Source organism: Gossypium hirsutum, chromosome D13 (assembly GCF_007990345.1).
Source record: "Gossypium hirsutum isolate 1008001.06 chromosome D13, Gossypium_hirsutum_v2.1, whole genome shotgun sequence".
Classification (NCBI taxonomy): domain Eukaryota; kingdom Viridiplantae; phylum Streptophyta; class Magnoliopsida; order Malvales; family Malvaceae; genus Gossypium; species Gossypium hirsutum.
In genome coordinates, this window is record NC_053449.1 from 18,431,861 (window position 1) to 18,440,348 (window position 8,488).

Consider the following 8,488-nt stretch of genomic DNA (forward strand, 5'->3'; position numbering starts at 1 on the left):
TTACGTTCTAGTCAAATGAATCAATAAGGAAATGGGGTTGGGATCCCATCCATTACTTTTTCATCTATTACTTTCCAATACATTTATCATTTTTGCAGTTTAAAAGTTAGCATAATCATAAATTTAACCATCAATATTTACAATTATGTCAATTTGATTTGTAAACTCCCCAACCCCGTCTAGGCAATAGGCTTGAATTTGGGAGATTACATTAACCACTAAAGTGGCTCGGTGTTTATCAAAATCAATTTTCCTTTTAAAACTCAAGTTTATTTAGGTGATTTATATTTTATATTCTACTTAAACTTATTGGAGTTAGCAGCGGAATTAAAACGTAGGTCTTTTTAATAAAACAAGTCTGTTTAATCAAATATTAACAATTAATAACCTAAATTTTATAACCTAATTGAATGAGATGCATCTAACAATTAAATTAAAACTAAATCTTAAACCATGGTTCATAATAAAAGAAAATAGAAAATAACTCTACTTCCTAAGGAATTAAAAAGATAACATTAATGGAAATAAGCTGTAACAAAAGCCGAGGCCCTCTGAGTGTCGTGTTTGCATCCTAGCCTAAAGGATTATCTATAAAGATGGAAATTAGGGGGAGTGAACTATTGAAGCTCAATGTGAGTCCCTTTATAATAATCCAAGTCATACAGTTATATTTTTAAACATTAAATAACATCACATATCATTACTAATAATAACAATCTGTTATAAATATTTGTCAATTTCAAATACGGTAATTCAATGTTGCTACTTTAGTCAAGCAATAATAATATTCTCAAACATAGACAATCAACTGAATCAATTTTAGAGTTATTCATATTGTTTACGAAAGATATATGCACATAAATCATATAAGTCGTTTCATCAAGTAAATTTAGTCATGTATGCATAAATTGTCAAATATGCCATACAAAAATTGGTTTAAGATTCGGTTGTCCTACCCCCAACCACAATCGCTCCAAATTTGGGAGTTCCCCGGAACTCCCTCCACCATTAGTCCAATTTTGTAGACCTAATACCACATTCAGATTCGGGTAATTGTAGATAAAAGCCGCTAGTAATTGCGGAAACACGGTCATCTGGTAGATAAGAGTTGTCAAAGGGACTGTGAGAGTATAGTGGAAACGTCACACTTAGGATTTGTTGTAACTGTGGGTACACAATGAGACTGTCGCAATTCAAATATGTTGTAATTGTGAGTACACAACGAGTGATTAAATACATATATATTGCCGGTTCTTCCTCCGATCATATCAACTCAACCCATGCAAATGCAATATAAATACATTCCAAGACATTCAATCAATATATCTTTTACTCTTTATCTCATAACCAATCAGTGACAATCATGAATAAAATAGGCATCCAATTTTTCCAACAATTTTAGGCATTTGGATCATTCAATCGGACATGCATAAAATACATGTAACATTATTCACTCTTCAGACAATCAGTAAGGAGTAATTCAGTTAATAATTTCAATCATCCATATTTCTTGTTTTTCTGTTCCTAATCCAAGAGCTAATTGCATAATCTAGTTCTCTAAATGCCATTAATAACCTAATCAAAAACTGATTTGAATAAAATAATAAAAGTTAAAAGAAATATATATATTTTTAGTTTCAGGGGCCATACGACTATGTGACCGGATCATGTGCGAAGCCCTCGATCATGCACGATTTGAATAGGTGAGGTGCAATGGCCATAGGTTTCTGTGACCGGACCGTGTGCGAAGCCCCTGGCCGTGTGCAACTAGGTACTTTTAAATTTTAACACAATTTTTCGTAAAAGAACACACACCTGACTTTTGGGGTCTCGTACGATGGTCCTCACGTCCAAGTATGATCCGGATTACCTACACGGGTCTTTCTATTGACAAAACGAAAGAATTAATGACGAATTTCAAGATTTAGGGGGTTTTCAACAAGAATGTAAAATATACGTAATGAATGAAAGATCTGACAAAAATAATGATTTTCCAAAATTGATGAGATCTAGCTATTGGGAAATGAGAAAAACTTACCGATCTTGATAGAAATTTAGAAACTGTTGGTATGAAGTTCAACGATTGATGATAAATAATTCACTTTGGACTTGATTCCAAAGTTAAGATTGAAGAACTAAATTTCTAGGAAGAACTTTGTGAGAATTTCGCAAAAGAGGGTTTGTAGAGAAAATTGAGGATAAATAGGGAGAATGTGTCACATCCTAAAAACCAGGTTGGTAGAATTCGGTATTAGATTGTGGGCTTGAGAGAAATAAATTGGGTTTAATTACATAGGAATTAATATAGAATAAAAAATTTCATTGGTTAATAATAGTAATAATAATAATTTAATTAAATAATAATGGTATTAATAATCAGGGCTTTAATAAAAATTAGTAGAGACTAATTTGGGAATAGTGGCTAAAGTAGAGGTTAAATGTGTAAAGTAAAAACTAGTGGTTAAAAGGGGAGCTATTAGAACAAGGGAGAATAGAGAAGGACTTAGAGGGTAAATAGCCCATTTTTTAAGAAAAATGGTTAGTTGGCTATAAAAATGGAGAATATGGAAGGACTTAAAGGGTAAATAGCCCATTTTTAAGAAAAATGTTTATTTTTGCAAGAAATCACCATTTCTTCTCTAATTTCTCACCTAAAATTAGCTCGTTTTTGCCCAATTGGTACAAATTTGTGGAGGTTTTCTAACTAAAGGTAAATCTATTGTTTTCTTGTGTATTATTTTTTTATTAGATGTTTTTAATTTGAATTTTCATAGATCTAAGCAAGAAAATTAAAGATCCATGGTTTTTAAAGCTATCTTTTGCATAAAAATGGTCAATCTCATGTTAAAGAGTTAAGAGATGTTTTTGAAATAATTTTCAATATATTTTGACGAGATTAAGAGGTTTAAAAATTCAATTTATCAAAATCATTAAATAATTGCATAAATTAAATGGTTTTCTTTTGAGAATGAGGATGAACAATGTTTTTCAGAAAAAAATATTAATTAAAGAAATTGAGCAAAGTTAGAGATCTAAATCTATAATTAAACTTTAATTGGGGGATTAGGAGGTAAAAATTAAAGATTTAAGTAAGTTAAAAAGGAAAAATTAAGCGAAATAGATTGTACGAAATAAGTCGAATAATTATGTGTGAATGGAGAGTCGTATGAACACAAAGAGATAAGCTAGATTGTTTTTGAATGCTTAGTAATATGTATATTTTGCCTGAAGCTGAAAACATTGGTTGAGCCTCAACAAACCGAGATAAAGGCAAGCGAAAAGTTGTCTAATTCAACTAGCTGTGATGAACTACAAGTGAGTGCATTTGTATACTGTGTTTTTGTACGAAGCAGCCCCCTTATAGTATGCAAACTTTGACTTTTCTTGGTGCAAACCCTTGAAATTTTGTTTGAATAGCTAGGCATGCAAGCTGTGTAAAACTAAGGGTGCTAAATTAATAAATAAAACTCACATGCATGTAGTTATTATATAAATATGCAAACTATAAACTGTAAATTTTGACGTGATAAGGGTGATGGAACCATTAATCGTTGCGTGTGTGGGTAAACTAAATATTGAAGATAGGCTGAAGAGCTAAAAGGTAGGTGTTGTTTATATAATATTTATATACGAGGGGGGTTTGTAATATATATATATCCATGTGCTTTGGTGCTATATAAAAAATATATATGAGTAGGGTTGTAAAATACATATATATGCGTAGGTGGTTATACACATATTATTTTATATGCGTAAGCTTTATTTTATATAATATATATGCATGGACTTTATTATATATAATATATATGTGCATGGGCTTTGGTGTCATACATAATGTATATGAGGGGGGTAGATAAATATATATGCGTGGGTTGTTATACATATATTATATTCTATGTGTGGTTCTTAATATATTTATTTATGGGTACTTTAGTATAAGCTAAAATTTCTCGTGATAAAGGTGACTAAATAGATATGAATAAATGTGTAATGTATATATTCGTATATGGTTATGTAGTACTTATGAATGGACATAATTATAAATAATAGTGTGGACTTTTATAACATACGAACCCCGATTGATGGTGCACATTTATGCATGAACGAAACTCGTAAGTGAATTATGAGTTTTATGATATTGCGAGTTTTAATTAGTGCAAAATTATATTATTGTGAAATGCTAAGTATGAGCTCAATAGTAGTGCAAGTCAATTATATTCTGTGATAAAATGTGATTAATTAGATATGTTGCAATGTGAACACTTGAAACCGTTGGATATCATTGGCAGGCCATAAGATTGTGAGTACTCACCATTTTATTATGTGTTAGGCATTGTGGCCTGGAGATAGCGTTTGAGAGATAAGGGAATGTTGATCATAACTCCATTCACTGTAGATAGTGTGGTGTGTTTGGAAAGTGTGAGCATATGTGCTACACTTGCATGGAGATAACGTACGACTTTATAAGTCATGTGGTGTGTTTTGGAGATTCACTTATCCAATGAGTATATAATTTGACTATGTTTCATATTCACGAATTGCCAATTGTGTTGAGTATGTAATTTGTGTTTTATGTGAATTGTTAAAGTATGTTTAAATTCTAACATGTCTGGTGTGTATATTTGTCTTGTATCCATGTGCACTCGCTGAGCTTCTCCAAGCTCACGCTCATTACCTTACCTTGTAGATTAATAGTTTGTGGGCTAGTGGGGAGGGTGGCAAATTGGTGATCAATTACAATGAAATTTTTTTATAGTATGTGTGTTGAGATTTTAAACTCTGAAGTGAAAACAATGTGGGTCATTCTAAGGGTTTAGTACTAAAATTAGACTTAGACTTTTTAAATAAAATTTTCAACTGGCTAGTGTAACACCCCAATCCCAGCCTAGACGTTATGGTCGTATCTGGCAATGTCACACGATACTACTTTTGAAACCTCGTTGTTACGTTGAAAACATTCCATGTTATTATCTTTAGTAAACCTTGGTTAGAACTTAGAAAGTCATCTTTATTCATTTAAAACATTTCTTTTGAAACATCCCTCGTTACGGAAGCTTTAATAAAACAGCCTAAGTGATCATGCATTTAAAAACTACTTGAACTTTTTGAAAACCGAATTTCCTACGACCAGTAGTTATAAATCCATAAAGTAAAATAAATAAATAACCAGAATTTAAACCAAAGTCCCAGAGGTTCCTTAAATTACAACTCAAATAATCAATAATAATCAAATCATAAATTGTAATTGAAAACCATGAAGTCCAAAAATTTCTGTGGTCACCATTAAGTCCTCTGTCACACCGATCCGTCTAAGTCTGGGGATTACCTGTGCACATTAAACAAAAAGTGTGAGTTTACGTAAACTTAGTGTGCAATCCCGCAGAAGCAAACAAACAATCAGTATTCCCAATGCACAGTTGAACAGTCTTGAGCCTACGCCCTTTTCAATATCAGTAACAGTTTGGGCCTTAGCTCATCTCAGTACAGTGTCAAAAATGCAGTAGGGCCTTAGCCTATCACAATATCAATAGCAATAACAGTTATGCAGTAGCAAAATCCTACCCATTCAGCGTCTACACACCATCTCCGTCCAACCCTACACTCCATGTGGGGATATAATCAACCCACCCATCCCTACATTCCAAGTAGTACCAAATACGGCACAAAACAGTAGTTTGCAGCTAAGCTGCCAATAAATTAGGCTTAAAGCCTTTCAGTACACTTCCTCTGAATAACAACCCCCAACCCAATGCAATGTAACATACAATGGATGATATGCTATTACGCAATTTCAGTACATATATTCGGTTCAGATATTAACATGCCCAGTACCATTCAGTCAACTTCACACATTTAGGGGTTTAAGTAGCGCTTACCGACCTTACAGTAGGTTCAGAGTCGACTTGGGCAACCCGTACAACCTTAGAAACATTCTGGTAAAAATGGGCCCACACGTCCGTGTGTGCCTGTGTGGCCCACTCGGCCCAAATTGGCCTTGGCAGTGTGATCCATTTTTAATGTAACCCATGTTAGCTAAATATTCATATATGTTTTCACTATTTACTTATATGTTCATTCAAAACTGTCTACTTGAGTCATTGTCACTAAATTATTTATATCTTGACCTATAGGATTCCAAATTAAGATCCATTTGATGTTTTCGAAACTAGTCTCAAATACCTTTCTACATAAATTTTCCAGATTTTATAGTTTATCAAATAAGTATAGTAAAATCTTCAAATCTATCTCTATTCTACTGTTTGATAGCTTCAACCTTTCCTTACTAAACATTATTTATCTCTTAGCACATAATTCGGATGATGTTTCCATTTGTTTTTCTTGAAAATTGACTCGTTAAAGATTTAAACATATAAATTTAAGACCCTAATTATTTTTTTACAATTTTTGATGATTTTTCCAAATGTCAGAACAGGGAAACTTGAACCCATTCTGACCTTGTCTCACAAAATTCAGTATATCTCATAACTCACAATTTAATTTCTTACATTATTTCTTCCATGAAAAACTAGACTCAATATACTTTAATTTCGTATTTTATTCAACCTCTAACTCAATTTTCATTATTTTTGATGATTTTTCAAAGTTAGACTACTACTGCTGTCCAAAACTATTTTAGTGCAGAATGTTGATTTCCAAGTTTATAACACCCTTATTTCCTTTCTCTACAATTTTTTTCGCATCATTTTCTCTTATTTCTTTGATTTCTCGACAGCAAGCAATTTTGGCTTTTCGCTAAATCCTATTTTCTGCGTTTCGGGTACACACCTGGTATCGTTTCTGATGCGTAAGCACTCCTAAGCCTCCAGAACCTAAAAATCAACCTACAAATCTCCAGACTAGTCACTTAATTCATTTTTAATCAACCAATTTTGGAAGGAACTTGACTAAAAACCTAACAAAACCCTTACCTTGCTTGAGCAACCATGACTTCGCACAATCAGAGCGTCGATTCAAAACCACCAACCCCTTGATTAACTTCTAAACACCAAATTGGAATCCCCCTTTCAGAGATTAACCAAGAACGATTAACAATAGACAAAACCGTTACTTACTGAACACACGCTACCAACAATGAACAACCAAATCAATTGGAAAATAAAGATAGAAATGGAAGGGGTAAAAATTATTGAAATTTCGGCAGCAACTAGGGGAAAAAATCGGCAGATGAGGGAAAAAAGAAGAAGAAAACGTCAAAAAAAGTTTGGGTAATTAGAGAGCAAACCGAAACTTTTTTTTTCTGCAACAAAAAGATAATCGAATTATTTTCTGATAACCTCTCCCCCATTATCTCCTAAAATCACTCCCTATTAACCTACTAAAACGCAACTACTCAGAATTTTTCCCCAACACAACTTTTAGCCGAAACTGGAGCAAAAATACTATCTCCACGCCATCACAAAGAATTGAACGGATCTCCTTCACACCAACACTCCACTTATCCACTAGACCAACAGGCTCATTCTATCAATTATTTGACAACTTTTACTTAAAAGCCTACTGACCAAAGATATATTCATAAAAATACCAAAATTTGCCCAAGTCCTAGCTTAAACTTGGGACCTCTCACACACCCAGAACACTTAACCACTGAAGCAGATACACAGTTGTGTCACATCTTCGCAAGAATAAAAATAAAAATTTTGGGGCGTTACAGTTAGAATCAAATAGGAAATCATAATTGTGCTAGGAAGTGGTTTATTAGTTGCACCTAGAAAAAGATAAGGGTTGTTTGGCAATTAACTCTTTTTGGCTGAAATCAAGGAAAAATAAATGAAAAGAAGTGAAACTAACATGACTTAAACCTAAGATCAAGGGAATGGAAAGAGTAAAATTTGGCCATTGGGCTAATGCCCATTCTATGAACTTATTTTACCACAAATAATACATAAGCTACTCTAACATTGGTTCTTTAAGTGCAAATAAAGGAAAAAGTGAAAAAGGTAGAATTTGAACATTGGTTCTCTAGAAATTTTACTAAGTTCTTAACCATTAATACTAAAATCTAATTTATATAAATTTTAAAATTCTAACCTCCTAATTTTTGGGGTGTTTAATGATTATTATTCTAAAAAACAATTAAATATCAATATTTATTCATTATCTCAATTGGTCGTGATTCTATAAAATTAATGTTTTTTTAGTTCTAGTCATTTTTTATTTCTTTCTTTTATTTCACCATTATCTTTTTCCCTTTTCTCTTCTATTCTTCTTTCTTCTTACTAACCCAAACCATTTTCCATGTAAAATTTCCTTCTAGTTCATTGAATGTCAATTTATTAGCTAAAGAAAATTTAGTTTTCCTTTTGTTTTCTTTTTATGAAAATTTGGTTCTAGTTTGGTGCGTTTTTTTTATCAATCTTTTGATAAAAGATAGATTTAATGATATCATAAGCTTATGTATTGATTTGAAAATAATCAATTAAATCCTTCCAAACCTTTTATCTCTAATTGAACCTCTCAACTTAGA